Source organism: Mesoplodon bidens (genome assembly GCF_964165515.1).
Source record: "Mesoplodon bidens genome assembly, chromosome: 9".
In the NCBI taxonomy this organism is placed as follows: Eukaryota; Metazoa; Chordata; class Mammalia; order Artiodactyla; family Ziphiidae; genus Mesoplodon; species Mesoplodon bidens.
The window spans coordinates 69,072,473-69,095,467 of record NC_138166.1 but is presented as its reverse complement, the minus strand read 5'-3'; the positions used below and the strand labels follow the sequence as shown (position 1 = coordinate 69,095,467).

Below are 22,995 nucleotides of genomic sequence, written 5' to 3'. Positions count from 1 at the left end.
TAAGAGTATTAGGCTGAGGTAGTGACACCCTGATCTCCATTGTAAAGTACCTTATTGACCTTCCATTTAATGGTTTAATCCATTGATGATTGTTGCCTGAATCATTTATTTCACAAAGGATTGCTAAATGGCAATTTTCCAATTCTGATATTTCTTTCTATATTATAAAAAACAACTTACCCTCAACAACGATTTGGCTTTCTGAAATACAGTTAAATCAGGAAAGGTAGTGTAAGTTCTAATTCTTTTCTTTCAATTGACAATTTTATTTTATTTTAATTTTTTAAATTAATTTATTTTCTATTTGTTTATTTTTGGCTGCGTTGGGTCTTCATTGCTGCATGCAGGCTTTCTCCAGTTGCGGCGAGCAGGGGCTACTCTTCGTTGCAGTGTGCGGGCTTCTCATTGCAGTGGCTTCTCTTGTGGAGTACGAGCTCTAGGTGCATGGGCTTCAGTAGTTGTGGCACACGGGCTCAGTAGTTGTGGCTCGCGGGCTCTGGAGTGTGGGCTCGTTAGTTGTGGCACACGGGCTTAGTTGCTCCACGGCATGTGGGATCTTCCCGGACCAGGGCTCGAACCTGTGTCCCCTATGTTGGCAGGTGGATTCTTAACCACTGTGTCACCAGGGAAGCCCCACAATTGACAATTTTAGAATAAGGGGTGTGTGCCCTAGTTACTTACAATAGTGTCCAGTGAATTGTTTTGTTTTTGTTGATTTTTGTCTCCCTCCTTTGGAGCATCATTAAGAATTCATGGATTTTTATATATTCAGTATGTTTCAAACAACTGTATTTATTACTTTTTTTGATTGTCCCATCTTTGACCAAAGAGATCCTTTGATTTTGGTTTCTGTTACCTTTTGACACACTTATTTATTGTGAATGGATTCCTTGTTTTGTGTCACAAGATATCCCACACTTGTCTTATATATATCCTGCCCCAGACCTGAAATCAGACATTTCTCTGAGTGGCCCTGGTTTCTTTTAGTTGGAAATTGTATTAAAAAATCCAAAATGCATGACTTAAATTATTTCATTTGTAGTAAAAATGAAAGCTTATACATATAAAGTTTTATTCCAAGGCAATAACTTTAGAACCTAGTATTTATTTAGGTAATAAACAAAAGTGTAATTGCCTGTTTTATTTTTATTTTAAGCTGACTTTTAAATTATTTTATGTAAAAGGAGATGTACATCATTCATTATAAGTAGACCTAAAATTGGTTAATAACCATATACCAATGTTTCATTTTTCCAGATGGCACAATTTACATTCAAAATTTCCCAAAAACATTTGAAATGAGGGATATAAATGAAATCTTAAATGTTTTTATATGTATTCAAAAAGAATATCAATTTAATCAGAGTTGCTATAGTAAAAGCCTTGAAAAAACTTTCAGAAATGTGATGGGTTTGACATGAGCTGTCAAGTTTGAGGTTTAGCTTGGAATAAGTGAAGGGCTATAATTTCAGGTGTTAGCAAACTCTGATGTGGGAATGCATGATATTCAAATAAATGAAATGCAAAATGCTATTTGGCAGCAATTCTCCAAGTGAGGTCTGAGGACCCCTGGGGGTTTCTGAGACCCTTTTAGGGGATTTGCAAGGTCCTCCTTTTTTCAACCATGATTTGAATGAGGGCCAGTTTTCCTCATAATATCTTAGCTATAACAACATATCATAAAAGATTGAATGCAGAAGCAGAATGTGAGCTTCCAACACTCTCTCTTAAGCCAGAGAGTAAAGAGATTTGCAAAAAAATGTGAAAAAGGCCACTTTTCTCACTAATTTTTAAAAAAATGTATTCATTATTCAAAAAAATGTTCTTTATAGTAAACATGAAATGGGTTTATTATTTAAAAATGAGTTAATAAACATACATCTAAAGTTTTTGTTTTAATTTTTAATACAGTAAATATCGACATGGTTACCACACAAACAAAAGCTCTTTAAAGTCCTCAATCATTTTTAAGAATGTAAAGAGATCTTGAGACCAAGAATTTTGAAAACCTTTATTCTATGATATCTTGCACTATTTGCTTACTAATTGTAAGTATATATGAATAGGAATAGATTCAAAATATAAATGTATTCATAGAATTTATAAACTTTATTTCAAGTTAACTTTGTTTAAATATCTCCTTGAGCATTAGCCATGATCTCTAACCACAGTTCAATTTTGTACCTTAGGAATAGATGATTCATTTTCTTCCTGATGGCATAAATGCCAAACAGAATGCTACTCTCATCTAAGGAAACAACTCATTATGTTTCAACTCCACACATAAAGCCAAATATTCAGTTTATAATTTAACTGATGAATTTGAAGAATATGGGATGTTCTGAAGTTTTACCCCAGCTTCTTCTTCTTTAGAAGTCTTTTTTTTTTTTTTTAAAGAGCAGTTTTTGGTTCACAGCAAAATTGAGGAGAAAGTACAGAGACCCCACACTTGCAGAGCCTCCCCAACTATCAACATCCCAGCATCAAAGTGGTACATTTGTTACAACTGATGAACCCACACTGACACATCATTATCACCCAGAGTCTATAGTTTACATCAAGTTTCACTCTTGGTGTTATCCATTCCATGGGGTTTGACAAATGTATGAGGACATGCATCACCCTGACAGTATCATACAGAATATTTTCACTGCCCTAAATATTCTTTGTGCTCTGCTATTCTTCCCTTCTTCCAGCATAACCCTTGTCAACCACAGCTCTTTTTACTGTCTCCATTGTTTTGCCTTTTCCAGAGTGTCAGATAGCTGGAGTCATATAGTGTACTGTACCCTTTTCAGATTACCTCAGCTTCCTAAGTACATTTCATGAATCTTAGAGACAAAGTCTGGTCAGACTTAGCAACTCTTTTTGTATGTTTATTTACAATCCTTTATAATAAAAATCACACATACCTGTCTTTGTTGTTTTTCCACATGCATTCCATTCCACACAGTCAGCTCCTGGTGGCCAGGAACTCCATCTATTTAATTTGGGACCACCTAATTAATTATTAATATTAATTATTAGTGCCAATAGATCCCAGTCCAATTTACAAATCGGTCCCCACTGCTATTCCATGAGGGTGGTCTTCCAAGCTAAGTGTTCTTGGAATTAAGTCCTTAAGAACTAGCAGGGAAGAGCTTACCTTACAGTAATTATTTCAGTGACAAATAAGAAAAACTACAAAACTGCTACACAACCCCTTCACAGGAGAGCAATTTTATTCTCCTCAGGAGATTAATAGTTTTAGTTATCAGGACTGTTTAAGTCTCTGACTAGGTTTTTAAAACTTTAGAATTAGTTTTGAACACAAAGTACCAGAGTGTCTGGTACTTAGATTTGTATTGAATGATTTGCACAGAATAGCTTGTCAGTATCCAGAAGGACGATAAAGACAGACACAATCAAGGATATAATTGACGGAGGGTTAAAAAAAAAAAGTAGTTGTAGGTTTCACTTTCTTCGAAGGTTTTAATAACCCAGTTAAGAGTTTGTGTCATTTGAATGCAAAAGCTTAGGTATGAAATTCCAGTTTCTCCAAAGTAAACCACTTGTTCTGGGTTATTCCTTCTGACTTGTTTAGAAGCAGCAACATCGAATAGTTTTCCCGTACCCACTTTAGTAGAAAAAACGCCGAAAGGACGAGTCCAGAGGGGAGAGCCCCAATAAGGCAGCTTGCCACTGTAGCTGTGCACTCAAAACAACTGCTGGGGTCTCGGTTTCCTCATCTGTAAAACAAGGGGAGAGGATGAAGTCACAGTCTCACAGATTTTCAGCTCTTTGTTGCCCTCCCTCAGCCGTTAGTACAGCGCTGAGCTCAGGGCAAGTGCTCAAGAATTGCCTGCTAAGCGAGGGTTGTTTTTGATCCGTTTGAGATCCAGGCCGGGTTTTGGGCCTAACCCGCGCAGGCGATCGGAAGTGCAGCTTTATCGCTGGGGGCGGAGCTTCGCGAAGCTCCCGCGCTCCGGGGGCGGGGGCGGAGCTTGCCGCCGGCGGAGGGCGGAACCCACGCGGGGACTTCTCTTGGGCAGAGCTGCGCCGCGGGTGCGGAGGGCGGGGGTTTGGGGGTAGGTAGGGGGCTGTGAGGTTGGCTGGGGTGGGCAGGCGGGGTGCCGCTGCCGACCCTTGGTGGCCCCCAGGGCTTGGGCCCCTTACCCCGGAGTTAGCCCCAGAGGGGACGAGCATTGCTGGGAGGCGGAGGGCTGCTTGGCCGTGAGTCCTGCGGTGATTGCGAGCATGTGTGCGTGCGCGTGTTTATCTGAGGCCCCGTGGGGCGGCCAACCCCGGACCCCTCCTCCTTCCGCCAACGCGTGTCGGAAACCGGAGCCGACCCGCTCCTCCCCGCTGGCCAGGCTACCCCAGGTCGCGCCCTCTCTTCGTGCCCCCCACCTGAGGGGACAACTCCGGCCCAAGTCCTGGCCGAGAGGGAGCGCTGTGGAGACGCGCTGCCTTCTGTCTAGACACGTTGGGCGAGTGGTGGGAGTTCTGAGGCTTGAACGTCAGGGTTTTAAAACACGTGTTTGTCTCTGTCATTTTTACTTTTAAGGTTTTGGCCAAATTGGGAGAGGGCACAAAGTAACCACTTACCCCTTCTCACCGAGGAGGAACGGGAGAAAGGGTAAGTAAGGAATGGTTAGGGGTGGAAGGAGCTAGCACTTTATCCTGAAAGAGAGCGAGCCAGAGAGAGAAGGACTAGATCCAGAACTGCCCTTGGATCTTGGGGCCAAATTGTACGTTTTCAGCAGGAACCTAAGGCCCACCTTCAAGGGTCACAGGCTCCAAGTCGAAGAGGTTTTTTTTTCCAGGTGTTTCGGAGTCCGTAAGTTGGCTGGGACTTTGACAGCTGGCATAGGTCCCTTTTAGTCACTTGACCTGGCAGAAAACTATCATTACCCTTTACCTCTCGGTAGTTGTCTGTCTTGTAGTTGTCCTGTAGTTGTCTGTCTCAGGCCCCCATCTCTTAGCTAACTTGGAATAATCTCTGAGACTGAAATTAAAGCATCATGGCTCTTCTTGATAATGAACAGGAACCCCTCCAAGGATCTTTTTTTAAAAAATAAATTTATTTATTTATTTATTTTTGGCTGCATTGGGTCTTTGCTGCTGCGCATGGGCTTTCTCTAGTTGCGGCGAGCGGGGGCTACTCTTTGTTGCGGTGCTCAGGCTTCTCATTGCGGTGGCTCCTCTTGTTGCAGAGCTCGGGCTCTAGGTACATGGGCTTCAGTAGTTGTGGCTCGGAGGCTCAGTAATTTTGGCTTGAGGGCTTGAGTGCAGGCTCAGTAGTTGTGGTGCATGGGCTTAGTTGATCCGCGGCATGTGGCATCTTCGCGGACCAGGGCTCAAACCCGTGCCCCTTGCATTGGCAGGTGGATGCTTAACCACTGCGACACCAGGGAAGTCCCCCCCACCCCAAGGATCTTTACATTTTAAAAGGGGACTCCTGTAAAAATCCTTTAGGACTCCAAAGCATAAAGTTAATAACAGTGTTACAGGTGTTGAAGTTCTTTTGGGATCTTCTCTTAAGCTCATAGAGAAAGGTATTTTGGGAGGGAGAAATGACCAGACTGGGCCTTTTCTTCTTGACTTTCACTTTGATACCTCCTCACCAGCATTCTGTTCACTTCTGAAACGTTGCCAAACAGCATATTGAAGTCTTTGAAGGTTTGCTGTGATTTTTCAGTGTGGGCTCTTTTAACGGTTCTTCTCTGGAACTTTTCCATGATCCCTCTTCCCCTAGCATTAGTGAAATGAGACACAACTGCTCTCAGAAGTTTGGAAACACCTTATGCATCCTCTGTGTCCCATATAAAGAAATGTTTTGAATTAGTTAAAATTCAGGTAAGCCACAGGCAAGGATTTTGTAAATCACATTCTTGGATACTTACACAGGAAAACTAGAATTGCCCTCCATGGCATCTTGACATTGGCTGCCTGTGTCCCGAACCTTTCTTATTTGTGTGTGCTCAACTGGCAGATGGCCACATAACTTACTTTCTGAAAAAAACAGGAAATAGTTGTTTATTGGTGATAGGTTCATTTATTGATTCAGTAGATATTTTTTTTTTACCAGAGTGCTGAGCACTTTGATGTAAGGTGGTGAGAATGAGGGGACTGTTGGAGATGGCCATTTGGGGGCAGGCCTTTTACCGGTTTTCTGTGTTTTTTCTGAATAGTTAAGTGTTAATGTAGAAGACCTTCACTGTACTGCTGATAGTGGTAGCAGTGGTGTGGGAGAACAGTGTTATTTCCTGCCTTACTGATACTTTCAGAAATGAACTTTCAGGGATGACTGACCATGGTGATTTGTGTCCTGTAGTAAAGTTATAGTCATTTTCCAGTGTAATAAATGTCTTGAACCAGCATTATAATTAGATGAGGATAATTTTTTGAATTGTTCCAGAAAAATGACCTAAGATTAGAAAGCATGGGCAATGTTAAGGATGATGCACTTAGGAAAATAAATGCTAAAGTAGGCTGTGCACTTGTGTGGGTTTCTTTACATTTAACCTCACTTTTTTTTGTTTCTTTTAATTTTTAAATTTATTTTTTAATTTAATTTTTATTGGGGTATAGTTGATTTAAAATGTGTTAATTTTTGCTGTACAGCAAAGTGAATCAGTTATACATATACATATATCCACTTTTTTTTTAGATTCTTTTCCCATATAGGTCATTACAGAGTGTTGAGAAGAGTTCCCTGTGCTATACAGTAGGTCCTTATTAGTTATCTGTTTTATATATAGTAGTGTGTATATGTCAATCCCAATTTTTTTTGGACCGTGCCGAGTGGCTTGCGGGGGTCTTAGTTTGCTGACCAGGGATTGAACCCCCAAGCCCCCGGCAGTGGAAGTGCGGAGTCCTAACCACTGAACTGCCAGGGAATTCCCATAACCTCTTTTTTTTTTTTTTTTTAAATTGAAGTGAAACAAGTTGTCTTTTTTTTGGTTACAAAAGTTATATAAGGTAAAAACAAAGTTACTTAAAATTAAATCTTGCAAGGTTATAAGAGGTAGAATGTGAGTCTCATCTGAAATCAGTCTCAGACGACCACTGCTGGGTAAAAATGGTAGGTTTCTGCCTTTTACCTCCATATTCTTGGCTATTTACCACTGCCCTTTGTTCCACTCCAAATCCTGTGTGGAAGTAGCATGGCTTTTATAGTCTTTCAGACATGGATGTGAATCCTGGCTCTTACTATATTAGCTCTGCGACTGTAGGCCAGTTAAAACTTCTTTGCCCCTAACTTCTCATCTATCAAGACAGAACAATGAGTATATTAAAAAGAAAGTGTAAAAACAGTGCCTGGCACACAGATACTATTAACTTCCCTCCCTGTTTCTCTATCGGGTCACCCACTTTCTTTTGATCTGGCTTGTGATTGTGGAAAGCAGTCTAGTACTTGCTTTCCTAAAGGTGCTAAGCTTCCTGGGTATTTGCATTTTCACAGGTGATCACCTGTTCTATCTGATCCTAGAATTTCTGGGACAAGGACTGACACCTGATTCCTTCTATCAGATCATTCCACAGCAGAAAGAGTGTCAGCTTGAAAAGTGAAGGGGAAGGGTTTCCATAATGTGTTTAAAAAGCTCTGACACTGTTCCCACAGTGAGAAAGACATACTACCACATTTAGCTGAGTATTTAAAGTTAGGATTTTTATTTCAGAAATGTCTTTGGTTTATAAGAATTACAATAAAAATTCTGATGCTTCATGTCCAAACTGTCATGATTTTGCCAAGTCGTGGGTTTAATATACAGCTAAGCTGTGTATTTAGTGTAGCTAATACTGCTCTGGAAGCCAAGAAAGACAAGTCCACAGACATGTGATTTCACACCAGACATCTGGTTTCACTTTGCTAAAGACTACATTTTTGTCAGTAGATTACAGGCATATCAGCTGTACTGCTGTAGTTTGTGGCATTTCTATCATAAGCTGTGGTCTGTAGGATTTAGTATGATGTTTTATTCAAATGACAGCACACTGTAAATGAGCACCTGGTCAGATAAGCATATTTTCCACAGGTGTCTTCTAGTGTCATGGTTCTTACAAGTTAACAAGGTGAAATAGTTTCTATCCTTGGTGATTTTTTGTGGAAGAAAATATTCTTAAGGAAAAGCCTCACTTAAGAACTCCTTGTATTCTCCAAATAAATTTTCAAGACCACTTTTGTTTGTCATGTTGAACAAATAAAATAACAAATAGCATTTAGATTTCCAGGCTAGGACCCCAAAGCTTTGCTAACTCATTGTGTGCCTTTTTGTATTAGTGATACTATAGACTGTAACCAACACTTATAATAGTATTTTAGAGAATAATGTATTCTGAGTTGCAACCTAGAATGGCTGGACCACATCTCTCCATTTTGAGGTGGTCAGGGGTGTAGAAATACTCTGGAGAAATATTCCTGGGTTCTTGGGCCAGCTCTGTCATTGCTGTGTGACCTTGGACGCAAATTTCCCATCTGTAAAATGGGGTACTAATTATAAATGATTACTGTGAGATTTAGGGAGTGTTTTTTTTTTTTTTTTGGCCACACCTCAGAAATGCGGGATCTTAGTTCCCTGACCAGGGATAGAACCCACACCCCCTGCTGTGGAAGCATGGAGTCTTAACCACTGGACTGCAGGGAAGTCCCAGTGAGTGTTCTTAAAGTAGCACAATGTCTGGTACAAAATAGGTTCTCAGTAAATAGCAGTTTCATTTTCTTTCCTCTAGGTCCTGGCCACGAGAACAAAGACTTCCCATCTCTTATATCCCAGGCTTGTGGCTCCAGCTGAAGGGAATTACCCACTGAAGCTGGGACTTGGTAGTAGGACTGGGAAAGGGGTATGGAGAATCGTGACAAAAGGGAGGAGTGGTGAACTGAGAGAGGAAGGTGCCAGTGTTTTGCTCAGTCCATGGACTCAGGTTGATGAATTACTTGACTCAGAGAAAGAACCACCTTTGTCTCTGACCTTTCTGCTAATCTTTTGTCAGCTGCTCCCTTGGAGACTCTTAGCTCCTTATTGCCTGCTTAGTCCAATGACAGATTTTCTCTTTGTCACCTTTGTACTATGTTAATAACCATATGTTTCTATTTTTTTTAATGGGTGGGACTTAATAATAGATGTCTGTACTTCTTTAAGATCTAGATTTTTTTTTCTATACTTAAAGTCCAGTTGATCTTTTTTCCTTTCATTGGCCTACAGTTCATACATTAATTCCTTTTTAAAATTTTCTGTATGCTGTGTGCATTGAACTAGTGCTGAGGATAGAAAGTTGAAAAGTCACTTTCCTTGGCCAAGGAGCTTACAGTCTATAGGACAGAGGACATCTTGACCAACAGTTCAAATATTGTGTGCTATTTGCTCTAATGGAGATACCTACACATGCAAAACAAGCCTAGCAGAAGCTCTTGATCCCTGGCAGGAATGCCAGAGAAGGGCTTTAGCCGTGGTTGTGTTTGAGCCGAGTCTTGACAGCTGAGTAGGATTGGGCAGGGTGACAAGCAGCACAGAGCATTTCCAGGTGGAGCTAATAACATGAATAGTCGTGTGGTATTATGAGAGCATAGTGTGTTCTGGGAACTGTAGGTAGGTCATTATATTAGAGTGTGAAGGGCAAAGTCAGGAGTGAGAGGAGATGAAAGTAGAAAGCTAATTCAGGGTGCATTTCCCATCCCATGTGTTGTAGTGAGCCACTGAAGAAATGTGAATGCCCTGAAAGATCACCCTGAAAGCAGTGTGCTGGGTAGATTGGGGTACAGTGGGGGTGAGGATGGGGTAAGATTGGGAGCCGGAGTGGACAGTGCAGTTAGTGTGGATGATAGGAGGTTGAGAGCACAGACAAAGGCACAAGTAGTAGGGGTGCTCAGAAGTGAGAATGTTTAGGAGAATATCTAGCAGGAGGGAGAACTGGCTGGTCTTTGCAACTGTTTGAATGTAAAGGGAATGGGAGAGAGAGGCTGACTAGAATGCCTGCCAGGTTTCTGGGTAGTGGGAGGGAAAAGAGAAGAGGAAGCAGTTCTGAGGGGGAAGGTGATAGTTCAGATTTGGACACGTTGTGTTTAACGTGCTGGTGGGGCATGTCATTGGTGAGTTGGAGACATCTAGGGGGCAGTTGATATGGTCTTGGAGCATCACAAGAGCTGGGGAGGCTGGAGATACAGATTTCTGAGTGCTTGCCACATGGAGAGTGGTTGAAGGCACGGGTAAGGATAAAAGTTCTCAGAGGAACTGCATAGAAAGAGAAGAGAAAAAGGCTGAAAGTAAGTCCTAGAGGATATTGACATTTTAGGGACAAACCAAGAAAAAGATGTAAGGATGCTGAAGGAGAGTGACCAGAGAGGCTGGGAGAAAAGAGAAAGCAAAACTTTGCAGTTTCGGGGCAGAGTGAACTGCCCTGGGTGAAGGGGTAAACAGGAGGGGAGGGAGTGAGGCTAGAGTAGATAGGCCTGGGTTCTTCCTCAGAGCTTCTGGCTTCATTGGTCCTCAGTTCAGAATTTTAAAAGCTCTGTCGAAAATACGAAAATACGGTTGCCTGTAATCAGTGTTCTTTGTCACACCTTGTGAATAAAAATCAAGTTGTCCCTTTGTTTGCCTAATCTCCCTTAAAAAAAAATTCATACCTGATCTTACCTTCGGGTATCTCATTTTACCCCATTTATCCTCTTCTTTCTTGGCCTAGGGTTCCACTGCTGTCTTGCTCTCAACATGTCTGGCCTTTTTGCATACATTATTCTCTAACCTAATCCAGCTGTGGGGGGAGGGGGAGTCCCCTTTCTTTTATGAGAAGTTGAAAAATTTCAGAAGAGTGTCTACTAGGAGGCCAAGGGGGAAATAACCATACCAAACATAGAAAAAAAAACCAAAAACCATGCAATTCAGCAAATACTTTTTAATATCTACTATCTATCTTCAAGGCTCTGGATACAAAGATATATAAGATGGGAAGGATGAATAATATAGGGACCCTACCGTTAAGGAGTCCTCAGGCCAGTAAGAGAAATGGATGTGTAAATAAATGCCTTGTGCAGTATGTGCTATTTAGAGGTAGAGTTCAGGGTAAGATGGATGCCAAAAAATGGGCTTCTTTATTTTGTGTGATCCTGAAGGCTTCATGGAGGAGGTGATGCTTGAGTTAAAGCTTGCAGTGGAGTTAAGGTATGGGGTGATGGGGTTCAGGGAGAGGAATCGGGAATAAAATATTCCTTGGTGGCTCCATGAAAGCAGCAGAATGGGTTTGAGTTTCCCATCTCTTCTTCCTTCTTGTTCTGCTTTGTTTATTGCAAGGTATCTTTGTCTTAGGGGATAAGGATGTTTTAGCTAACATGTAGGGTTATCCACAGTTTCTCCCTTTGTGGCATAAACTTTCTGTGAATTTATCACCACTGGATTATTATATATTAGATGGCTAAAACAGACCAAAGCAATTAAATCAGAATTTCTGGGGGATGATGTCCAGGTATGGGTAATTTTCACAGTGCCCTAGGCATTCAGAGTAGAGAACCACTGGCTAAAACATGGTACAGAAGAAAAGTGTCAGGTTTGGAGCTAAAAAACTGTAGGTTGAATTCTTGCAATTCCTTTTAATAACAGTGTGTCCTTAGTTAAGTTACATTTACATGCAGATGTGATTGTAACAGTGAAATGTTCCATTGACTTTCTCTAGGAGTAGACAGTCTAAGAGCCAGCCACCTTGTCCTGCAAGATAGTAACCATTTTATGGATCGGGACTTAAGATTTCACCATCATGAGCGTTTTGATAATATATTTTACTATGTTTGTGTAATGCTAAAAGTTGAAGACTTAAAGCAAAAAAGCAAATCCTTAAAGAAACAATGAGCAGTGGAATTTTTCTTAGTGTGACATATTAATTCTGTTTAAAATTACACAAATGTTTATTGTGATTAAGATTGTAAAGTATAAATATCCTCAATGTCAATAATGTAATTGTTTAGTATTAACATGCTATAAATATGTTAGGTTTTTATTTTCAAAATCTGTACACTTAAAAAAAAAACCAGAATTCTTTCAGAAGATAGTAAAAACCCCAAAAAGTACCATGAACAGTCACAAATTCTATTATATTGCAGGTCTCATCATGTCTGTTAAGTATGCGGGGACATGTGCTGTATCTCTGTGCTGTGGAAAGCCTGGTGTGTTAGTGCCGGTCGTGTAATCATATAGAAATGATCATTCTTACGGTATTTTACTATTTTACTTGAGAAGTGGTGTCATTTAATGACAAGGAAACTCAATCTAAAGCCTAGAGACTGGGTTCCCGTCGTGGTTTTTTTTTTTTTTTTTTTTTTTTTTTTTTTTTTTTGCAGTACGCGGGCCTCTCACTGTTGTGGTCTCTCCCATTGCGGAGCACAGGCTCCGGACGCGCAGACTCAGCGGCCATGGCTCACGGGCCCAGCCGCTCTGCGGCATGTGGGATCTTCCCAGACCGGGGCACGAACCCGTGTCCCCTGCATTGGCAGACGGACTCTCAACCACTGCGCCACCAGGGAAGCCCCCGACGTGGTTTAAGTGCTCACTCCTATGTGGTAGTAGGTAAGTTAGCCTCTCTGAGCCTTTTATGTAAAATCTGGATGCGTTCGTTCTCTGTTGCTTTGTACCATATCGAAAACTTAGTGGCTGAAAACAACAGTAATCGTTTATTATCTCATGGTTGCTATGGGTCTGCAATTCAGGTGGTTCTGGCTCAGGGTCTCTTGAGGTTGTCAGCAGATACCAGGTGGAGGTGCAGGTAGTGGAAGGTGTGCCTGGGGCTAAAAGATTCACTTCCATAGTGGCTGGCAAGTCGGTGCTGGCAAGTTGGTTCCTCTCCACGAGCTGTCCTCACTCAGGCGTCCCCAGAGTGCCATACCAAGAGACCAAGTTCTCTTCAGTGTCTCCCAGCACCTTTACCCTAGCACTGGGTACTTTGTTGGTGCTTACTTGGTATTTGCTGAACTGAGTTGGATTGCTGGTGAAACTCCAGCCTTTGTGCCTCCCCTGAAACTTTAGATACAGAAGGTTGATTTTTGCTCAGGTGGTGGTGGTGGTGATGGTGATGACTCCTGGCAGAACCATTCTTAAGCCTGTCTTACGGATCCCTGTTTTGCCACTGGAGTCCTTAGCCTCTCCCAAATGATTCAGGTGTTTTGGTCTGCCAGTGCTTAGCCTGGCCTCCTCGTTGTTGAACAGAGCGAACAAGCACCCCCCCACCCCACTGCAGTCATTCTGTGTGACTGTTTCAAGATCTCAGTGAACTCCTGCTCAGTTTGGTAACTCATAGCGTGTTTCTGACGTCTGAGATTAAGAATACCTAGAAGATAAAAATGTACATCTTTCTTCCATGTAATATATCATAAAAATTAAAATTTTGCAATTTTATCCAAAAGTTTATTCTGAGAGCCAGGTCTTTGTAATGGCACTTTGACACACACACTTTTATATATCTTTCTGTTGAAAAATGTTTATAGCATTTATGGTCAACTTTTGAAAAATCATCTTGTGGCTGGAGGACACATTGTAAACACATTATCAAGGTCTAGTTTTGGAATCATGTTCAGCAAAGACATTTTTTAAAGAAGGGAAATGCTTGTAATATCATGTTTTGTATTTTAGGACAATTTAATTTCATATGATTTTCACATTATGTAGACCAGTAAGTTCAGAGCATCTCAGGATTGTTTTCTGTTTTCTGTGCTCTCTTGTGGATTTTTCTGCAGATTTCCCTCTTTCGGAATTCTTTACCTTCTTAGCCACTACCTGCCTTCTCCATCTGTTGTCTATACTTAATTTTCTCCGTGTCTTTGGACTTAGTCTACCAATGTCATGTTAGATGCTGAGCAGGCTACGAGGGGCAGAGCAGGATTGGGAGGAGTGGTGGGTGTGTGAGGCAGAATGTCTCTGAAGGTTAGGGTTGATGGCAAGGGTGTTCTTTCCTAAACAGGTGAAAGTGGACCTCTGAAGCAATGATTGAACAGATTAGAGCTGCCACAGATAATTTACCTTAATTTTTAAAATATACTTTATTTTTTGGAGTAGTTTTAGGTTTACAGCAAAATTGAGTAGAAGGTACAGAGATTTCCCACATGCTCTCCACCCCTACACATGCAGAGCCTCTCCCATTGTCAACATTACTTCCCAGAATGGTACATTTATTACGATTGATAAACCTACACTGACACATCATTATGCCTAATACTCATAGTTTACATTAGGGTTCACTCTTTTTTTTAATAATTTAAATTTATTTATTTATTTATTTATTACATTTTTGGCTGTGTTGGGTCTTCGTTTCTGTGCGAGGGCTTTCTCTATCTAGTTGTGGCAAGTGGGGGCCACTCACTATCGCGGCCTCTCTTGTTGTGGAGCACAGGCTCCAGACGCGCAGACTCAGTAGTTATGGCTCATGGGCCTAGTTGTTCCGCGGCATGTGGGATCCTCCCAGACCAGGGCTTGAACCCGTGTCCCCTGTATTAGCAGGCAGATTCTCAACCACTGTGCCACCAGGGAAGCCCCTAGGGTTCACTCTTGGTGTGTACGTTCTATGGGTTTGGACAAATGTGTAATGTCATGGATTCACCATTATAGTATCACACAGAGTAGTTTCACTGCCCTAGAGATCCATTGTGTTCTACCCATTCATCCCTCTTTCCTAACCCTTGGCTACCACAGATCTTTTTACTGTCTGCATAGTTTTGCCTTTTCCAGAATATCAGGTACTTGGAATACACACACACACACACACACACACACACACACACACACACACACACACACACACACATGTATGCCTGAATTTTTAGTTTGCCTGTGGTAGCAGATTATTTACTAAGCATTTTGGTATTTTTCCAAGAACTTATTTGTTTAATAGTTACTTTAATAAGAGTTTTATTAGTGTCAGATTAAGATACTAAATAACTATTATTTGGTTTGTTAAATATTAACAATTTAGTGTTGTTATTATCTAAGAGTAGTTTGAAGCACTTTATAAAGAATTAGCTTGTGTTTTTAATGGGTATGTTTTACGGGTAAGAGAAGTACTATAATCTGAACAAATGGGTTATGAAAACACATTAGAAGATTAATAGTTTGAGGCATATCTGGTGTATATGGCTCCATGATGTTAGTACTCTAAACATTTTATTAAAACTTTTATTTTGAAATTAAAAATAGGCATTAAATGTAAATTTCTAGACATTAAAGTGGTGATGTATAGTGACAAAAATATGGAATGGGGTTATGAAGACTTTTTATTCAAGTGCTAGCTCTACTGTCAGCTATATGAACATGAACTTTTGATCTCTGAATTTCATTTTCCTTTTAGGAAAATGGAGATTAAAATGTACTTCATTGGTTAATTTTGAGGACTGTGTATTTAAGCTGTTTATTTGAAACCTATGTAAATTTTAACTCATTACAAAGAAATGTGAAAAATTACTTGGTTAATGAGTCGTACTTTGTTACTGTCTCCAACTTAAATTTTTTTTTCTTTTTTTTTTAGTTTTGTGGAAGAGTCCTCAAGGGAAATAATGATTTGGGGTTAAGAAGGTAGTACTGCTGAAAAGATGCTTATTTAGCTGTGCCTGGGGCCGGGGGTGGTGGTGGGGAACTGCATTTTTTTAATCTGAATTTGTCTTACTGATTAAGCCTGCTTGTGTCTTCTTATGAAAGGTGTACATTTTGGGATATTCTGCTTGTGTGCTTGGCTCCTAATCATATTTATTACCTAGCTGTCAGCTTGAAATGTTAGTCCTCCTTCCAAAAGCATGAATTATAGTGTCACATTCTGTATAGAGTCAGAGACACATTATTTCCTGTTTATGGTGAGAAAAACCTGGGTTCTAAATCTCTTATGACCAGCCTCTGTGTGGTTGAAGCCACTAAGGCAGGGTAGAGTTTGGTAGAAAGATCCTGGGGGGAAAGCATAAAAATAGTCCTGTGAAGTTGAAATCCTGAGGCAGTTGGTGTATTGAATATAATCCTAGTTTTCAATCAAAATGTCCTTCTCTTTTATAATACTTAGACCTGTGGTCAGTGACATTCTAATGAATTAAAATTATAGAAAACTTTACACTTCTGAGTTTGAGAATGCTCCAGAGAGCTTAATTAGTACAAGACAAAACTGTAATAGTCATTTCCTGTCAGGACAGTTGACATCTTTATTATATTGTAATCTCAACTTTTTGTGTCTCTACTGATGTACAGTATTTTAAGAGGATTAATCTGACAAGTGTATAGGATCAGTTGGAAGGTAGAGGGAGTAATGAAAAGTAGACCAGCTGGGAAGCTGTAATTTACTTACAAGGTAGTGAGGATTTTCACTATGATAATTGTGGGAATAGAAAGTAAGAAATGCTCAGAAACCATAAAAGAGAAGAATAGTAAAACTTGACTATATAAAATTCTGCACTGCCAAAAACAGATTTAAAAAAAACTATATCAAAAAGCAAAGGCAGGGGCTTCCCTGGTGGCGCAGTGGTTGGGAGTCCGCCTGCCAATGCAGGGGATACGGGTTCGTGCCCCGGTCCGAGAGGATCCCACGTGCCGCGGAGCGGCTGGGCCTGTGAGCCATGGCCACTGAGCCTGTGCGTCCGGAGCCTGTGCTCCGCAACGGGAGAGGCCACAACAGTGACAGGCCCACGTACTGCAAAAAAAAAAAAAAAAAAAAAAGCAAAAGCAGGGCTTCCCTGATGGCGCAGTGGTTGAGAGTCTGCCTGCCAATGCAGGGGACACGGGTTCGAGCCCTGGTCTGGGAAGGTCCCACATGCCGCAGAGCAACTAGACCCGTGAGCCACAACTACTGAGCCTGTGCATCTGGAGCCTGTGCTCCGCAACGGGAGAGGCCGCAACAGTGAGAGGCCCGCACACCGTGATGAAGGGCGGCCCCTGCTTGCCGCAACTAGAGAAAGCCCTCACACAGAAACGAACACCCAACACAGCCATAAATAAATAAATAAATAAATAAATAAATAAGTAAATCAATCAATCAATCAAAGGCAAACTAGGATGATTTGCAATTCATATCATAGGAAAAGGGCTAATTTCATAAATATATTAATTCATATAATTGGAAAATTCATACCGTAGGAAAAGGGCTAATTCATAAATATATTGAAAATACCAACAACTCAGTGGGAAAAAGACTGACAATCAGAAAAATGGACAAAGATATGAAAGGATATGAAAGGCAGTTCATAAAAGAGAAATGCAAAATAAAACCAGTGAATACTCATTTTTTAACCTATCAAATTGGTAAAGAAACAAATTTTGAACACATGAGGTGTTACTGAGGGTATGGGGAAATAGGCAATGTCATTATTGCTAATGGATGTAGGAATTTTTGTAGTTTTCATTGAGACCAATTTAGAAATAGTTATCAAAACTTAAAATACACATATCGTTTGATCCCCCTACCAGAATTTAACCCACAAATCTTTTACTTGTGTGAAATAATGTATATTTGAGGATATTCTTGGCAGCAATTGGAAACAAGTGCTCATCCTTAGGGGACTGGCTAAATAAATTATGGTACATGTAGTGAAATATTTAGTAGTTAAAAAGAATAAAGCAATTTATATACACCGAAATGGAATAATTATTAAGTCAAAAAGGCAAGGTACAGAACAGTGGGTATTAGTAGGTTATTATTTTGGAGGAGACTAAATTAAGATACGTATTTTCTTGTATATGCACAGAGTATCTCTGGAGGGAATTATAAGAAAATGAAAAATGCCTCTGGGGGTTGAAACTTGGTGGCTGGATAACAGGGATGGGAAGGGGTTTCATTTTCCACTGTATACCCCTTTTTGGATATCCTGAATTTTGTATTATACCCCCCGACCCCCTCCAAAAAGAAAACCTAAAAAAGGAAGAAACATCTTCAACTCAGAATATATTTCTGTAATACTTATAGCCAACTCTGAAAAATTAGGGAATAGAAAAGTGAATTAAAAAAGAGCTCTGGGGCTTCCCTGGTGGCGCAGTGGTTGAGAGTCCGCCTGCCAATGCAGGGGACACGGGTTCGTGCCCCGTTCTGGGAAGATCCCACATGCCATGGAGCGGCTAGGCCCATGAGCCATGGCCGCTGAGCCTGCGCGTCCGGAGCCTGTGCTCTGCAACGGGAGAGGTCACAACAGTGAGAGGCCTGCATACCGCAAAAAAAAAAAAAAAAAAAAGAGCTCTGGTTCATATATCTGATGAGGGGTTAATATCCAGAGTACATAAAAATTCTTACAACACAACAACAAGCACAAACAGTCCAATTAAAAATTGAGCAAAGGACCTGAAGAAACGTTTCTTCAAAGAAGATATGTAAATGGCTGATAAGCACATGAGAAGCTCAAAATCACTAATCATTAGGGAAATGCACACTTATTAGGATAGCTATTATTAAAAAACATAGAAATTAACAAGTGTTGGTGAGGATGTGGAGAAATGGAAAAACCTGTGCACTCTTAATGAGAATGTAAAATGCTGCAGGTGCTTTGGAAGGCAGTTCCTCAAAAAAATGAAAATAATGTTTCCATATGATCCAGCAATTCCACTTCTGGGTATATGCCCTAAAGAATTTAAAATAAAGCAAGATCTCGAAGACCCATGTTCATAGCAGCACTATCCATAATAGCCAGAAGGTGGGAGCAACCCAAGTGTCCGTGGGCAGATGAATGGATAAACAAAATGTGGTATATGCACACAATGGAATTTTATTCAGTCTTAAAGAGGCAGGAAATTCTGACACATGCTGCAGATGGATGAACCTTGAGGACATTATGGTAACCAAAATAAGTCAGTCATGAGAAGACAAATACTATATGATTCCATTTATATGAGGTACCTAGAATAGTCAAATTTATAGACACAGGAAGTAGAAAGTTGGGTGCCAGGGGCTGGGGATAGGAGGGAATAGGAGGAGGTGTTGCTTACTGGGTAAAGAGTTTCAGTTTTGCAAGATGAAGAGTTGTGGAGATTGGTTACAGAACAATGTGAATATACTTATCACTTGAACTGTATGTTTAAAAATGGTTAAGACAGTAATTTTATACCATGTGTACTTTACCACAATTTAAAAAAAGATAATATAACTCCACCCCCCCCACCCCCCAGAACCCTGTGGTATGGAGGTAGGGAAGATGAATATGTAAATAAATGGCTGTGATTCAGAATATAATCTGTGTCTAAAATGGGTATAAACAAAGCTCTGGTGTGGCACAGAATGAGATGTAGCTAAGGGAGGTTGCCTACGACTTCGCACAATAGGAGGTGATATCTTGAGCTGGTGTTATAATGCAGTACTTATGCGGTAGAGAGGATGGAAAGAAATTCTAGGCTGAAGGAGTAGCACAAGTAAAGGCAAAAAACAGGGAAGGTGAAGGATACTATCATAGAACAGAACAAGATGATACTGGAAAAGAATCAGGATAGATTCTCAATGTCTTTGAATGGTGGGTCACAGAATTTGGACTTTTTCAATATCTAGTCATGAAAGATTTTGAATTGAGTAGTATCATGGTCTACATTTGAGAAAGGCATATTTTTAGAAAGGATAGAGTGTCATATGGGAGGTAAGGAGATTACTTAGGAGCCTGTTGAGATTCTGTGGACTCCTTAAATGTAGCCATTTTGCAGGATTGTGCCTTTGCTTTACCACAGTGGCCATGAATCCCTCTCTGTCAGACAAAATGGGACAAATTCTGTGGTTGACTCTGGGAAATGAAGATGTGGTCAAAAGAGTTTCCATGGAGTTTGTAGGAAGCCTCTGTGGGCAGAGCTGACCAACCAGGCATAGCTGTTTTCTTCTTGGTTTTCTGTTAATGTTGTAAAATATGTTGTCCCTTTGCTCTGAGAGTATGAGAGAGAGAGAAGGAGAGGGAGGGAGGGAGGGAGGGAGGGAGAGAACCAGAGCACCTGAACTCTAGGTTGAGACTTCTTTGTTGTTGGTGGTGTGTCTTATTCTGTCTCTCTCACAGAGTAAGAGAGGCGGTTGGGGTTTTGTCTTTTTCCTACCTGAGTTTGTCTCACTCTTTTCTTGTTTGGGGGTGTAAACCACTCTCAGGCCTACTTAATCCTCTTGCTGTTTTGTTTCTTGCCAAGGTGATTCCGCCTATTTCATTATTAGTGTTGCCGGTTACATTCCTTTCCCAGTAAAAAGCCAACGTGTATGATTTTTACATAAGTGGCATATAAACCTTTCCTCCCCAGCTGCTTTTCTCCCATCTCGTTTTGCTTCTCTGTTAAAGTATAGCTTGAGTCCTATTTGCCCTCTACCCAGAGGCCATCTTCTTAAAGTTTTCTTCCAGCCAATGGAGCAGAATATGTTTAGTACACAAAAAGCTAAAGACATTATATTTCAAAGTTTTTCCTTAAGTAAGTCTGTGTACAATATAAATTCATTGAGCCTTATTGATTTTCTCTGTGACAGGTGAGGTATCTAATTTAGTTGCTTGGTTGATGTTTCACTGTTTTGTCTCTTCATGCTGTAACCTTCTTTCACTCTTTGCATTAAAGAAATATGAACTGAATTCCTAGAGTTGATAGAAACTGTATTCAATTTTAAAGATAGAATTTGTCCTTTAGCCAGATATTAGATTGCTCAGTTTGTTTCCTTGAACCCTTTTTTTTCCTAATTCTCAGGTGTTAAAGGCAATGGGATATACACATCTACACTGTTTAGTAAATGGGAATGGGGTGGATTCTGAATTCATTTTTCTTGCTAATTTTTCTCTACTGCTAGGAGAGGTGCAGCTGATTTTCTGATCAGCTTCTATTGAAAATACTTAATCAAAGTAGTCAAAAGGGAAAGAGAGGTTCTCAAGGATTGCTACTTGATTATGAAATAAAGAAATTATGAATGGCGATTTATCTGAAGTGTGATTCTCTCTTAGGGAATTTTTGCCAACCTATTAGCATTGATTTGCATATCTTTACTTTTAACAAATGTATGATAGGATCTGAAGATGGAAGACTACATTTGCTCTCATTCGAAATTTAATTTTATGATAATATCGACTACCTAATTATTATCTTTGCTTAAAGTATCTTTGACTGAGGAGTCTGGTTGGTTTGAAAATGTGCTGTTGAGACCAGTGCCTTGGGGATTAATCAAGTGTGGTCTTATTGGCTCGCAGAGAGGGCCCATCTTGTCCTTTTGCCCGATACATAGTTTTGTTCTAAAGCAAACTAATATGGGTAAACTGGGGGAGAATTAGTCATACAACTAGGCCCTACCAGTTGCAGGAGGTGACTGGGGTAGGGTGACAGTGGTTTCATCAGTTTTGTATTTGAAAAGCAGAGTACCCTTATAGGTTATGAATGTTTAAAATATATATAATGTACCTACTACAGAAAAAGTGGTAGTTTAAAATTAATTGCAGTTTTTGTTTTAAAAATGTGGTTGATTTTTAAGTACTTTGTTCTGTATTTGCTTTTATATTTGCTTCAAATATTACACATGAAGATTATGCTTTAAACACTGTAAAATGTTTTTCTAGTATTAACTAAATGATTGTGGGGAATGTGACACTTTAAAGGTCACGTTGATTTTGCAGCATTTCCAATTTTACATTTTACACATACCTTTGAATTGATTTAGCTTCTAGTTGAATGTTTTAAAGATCCGGGTAATAAATATGGAAGGGAAATTGCAGAAGGGTACAATGCTTTGGAATGCACATATCTTCCACCTTTCTTTTGTTTCGGCAGTGAAATGTCAAATTCTAACAGGCAACTCAAAGGGCTGAAAGGACAGCAGGACAATAAGGGTTTTCAATACTTGCTAAGTCCAAAGACAACTCTAATTATATTTTTCTGTTAATTGATATGATATATAGATTTGTACTTTTCTTCCTTTTGTATCCTTTCCCAATTTGAAAATTTATTAGAAATGAATGAGACTTAAGCATTTACCTTTTATATAGTGGATTGAACTAATTGTGTATGCAGATACTTCATATAAATTGCATCTCAATGCTATAATGGCAGTTATGGAATCAATAACTCATCCTGCTCTGTGTTTACCGGGAGTGGTGAATATTTACTGGGAGTGGTAACTAACTGGGAGGCAGTGGAGAATAGTGCCAAAGTGTGCAGGCCACTGGCCAGAAAATCTAGACTTAGCTCTGCTGCTTAATATCTGTGTGACCTTAGGAAGATTACTCAAATACGCTGAGCCTAAGTTTACATCTGTATTTAGGGATTAAAATAGAGTTAGTGTAGGGATTATTTGATGTAATTAAAATAACAGAAATGTTTATTGTAATATCATTGATATAGTGATATACTATTTTAGACAATACAAAATGAATTTTCTTCACTAGACTAAAATTTTTATTTCATTGGTTTCACAAAATTGTTTTTTTACAGTTTTTCTTTCTTTCCAGTTAATGCTTCTTTCAGAGTTTATAGATTTGATAATAATTTGTGGAAGAGTACTTTTGGCTGATTTTATATGAGTGGCCAATCACTCTATCTTTGTTAAAAATGAAGCAAAACCTCATTGTTCTGTTAGTCAAAAATTTTTATGCAACTGTTTAATATTGGTACTAGGGTTAACACCCAAGATGTAGCAAAATGTTGGTCTAATTTTGGCCAAGGAAAAATAACATTTAAATATTTCCTGGAGGATTCAGTTACCTACATCTCACTTCTAAAACTGACCTTTTCATCTGTGATTTTATCATGGCTGTTTTTGCTAGACAAGAAGAAGTGAAATTGCCACCTTCCTTTTTAATTAATTGGATAACAAGTTACTTGGCTAGGGAAAGGTCTTTGTGTGATATGCCTAGTCTTTTTGCAGAACAAAACTACATTAGGTTCTGAAAAACTTCTTCATTATTCAAAACTGATAGATATTAATTTAAATTGCTTTGAATTTCTGTATGGCTCATATGTTCTTATCTAGCTCATATGTTCCCCCAAATCTATGAAAATTGTTACTGGATTTTCTTTCTAAGCCATTTACTGTAACAACCATTGTGACATTCCCTAATATCATTTGATGTTGATTAGACAATAAAAATAA

General features: G+C 39.8%; 1 protein-coding gene across 1 annotated transcript in view; it reads left to right on the top strand.

The window, feature by feature from the left end:
* Nucleotides 1-3,988: 3,988 nt before the first annotated feature.
* IMMP2L (inner mitochondrial membrane peptidase subunit 2) overlaps nt 3,989-22,995 on the top strand; it is a 903,124-nt gene continuing 884,117 nt past the window's right edge. Inside the window, exons 1-2 of the mRNA XM_081244027.1 lie at nt 3,989-4,044; nt 4,547-4,618. The gene's annotated coding sequence lies outside the window, so the exon portion shown is untranslated. The remainder of the gene's footprint in view (nt 4,045-4,546; nt 4,619-22,995) is intronic.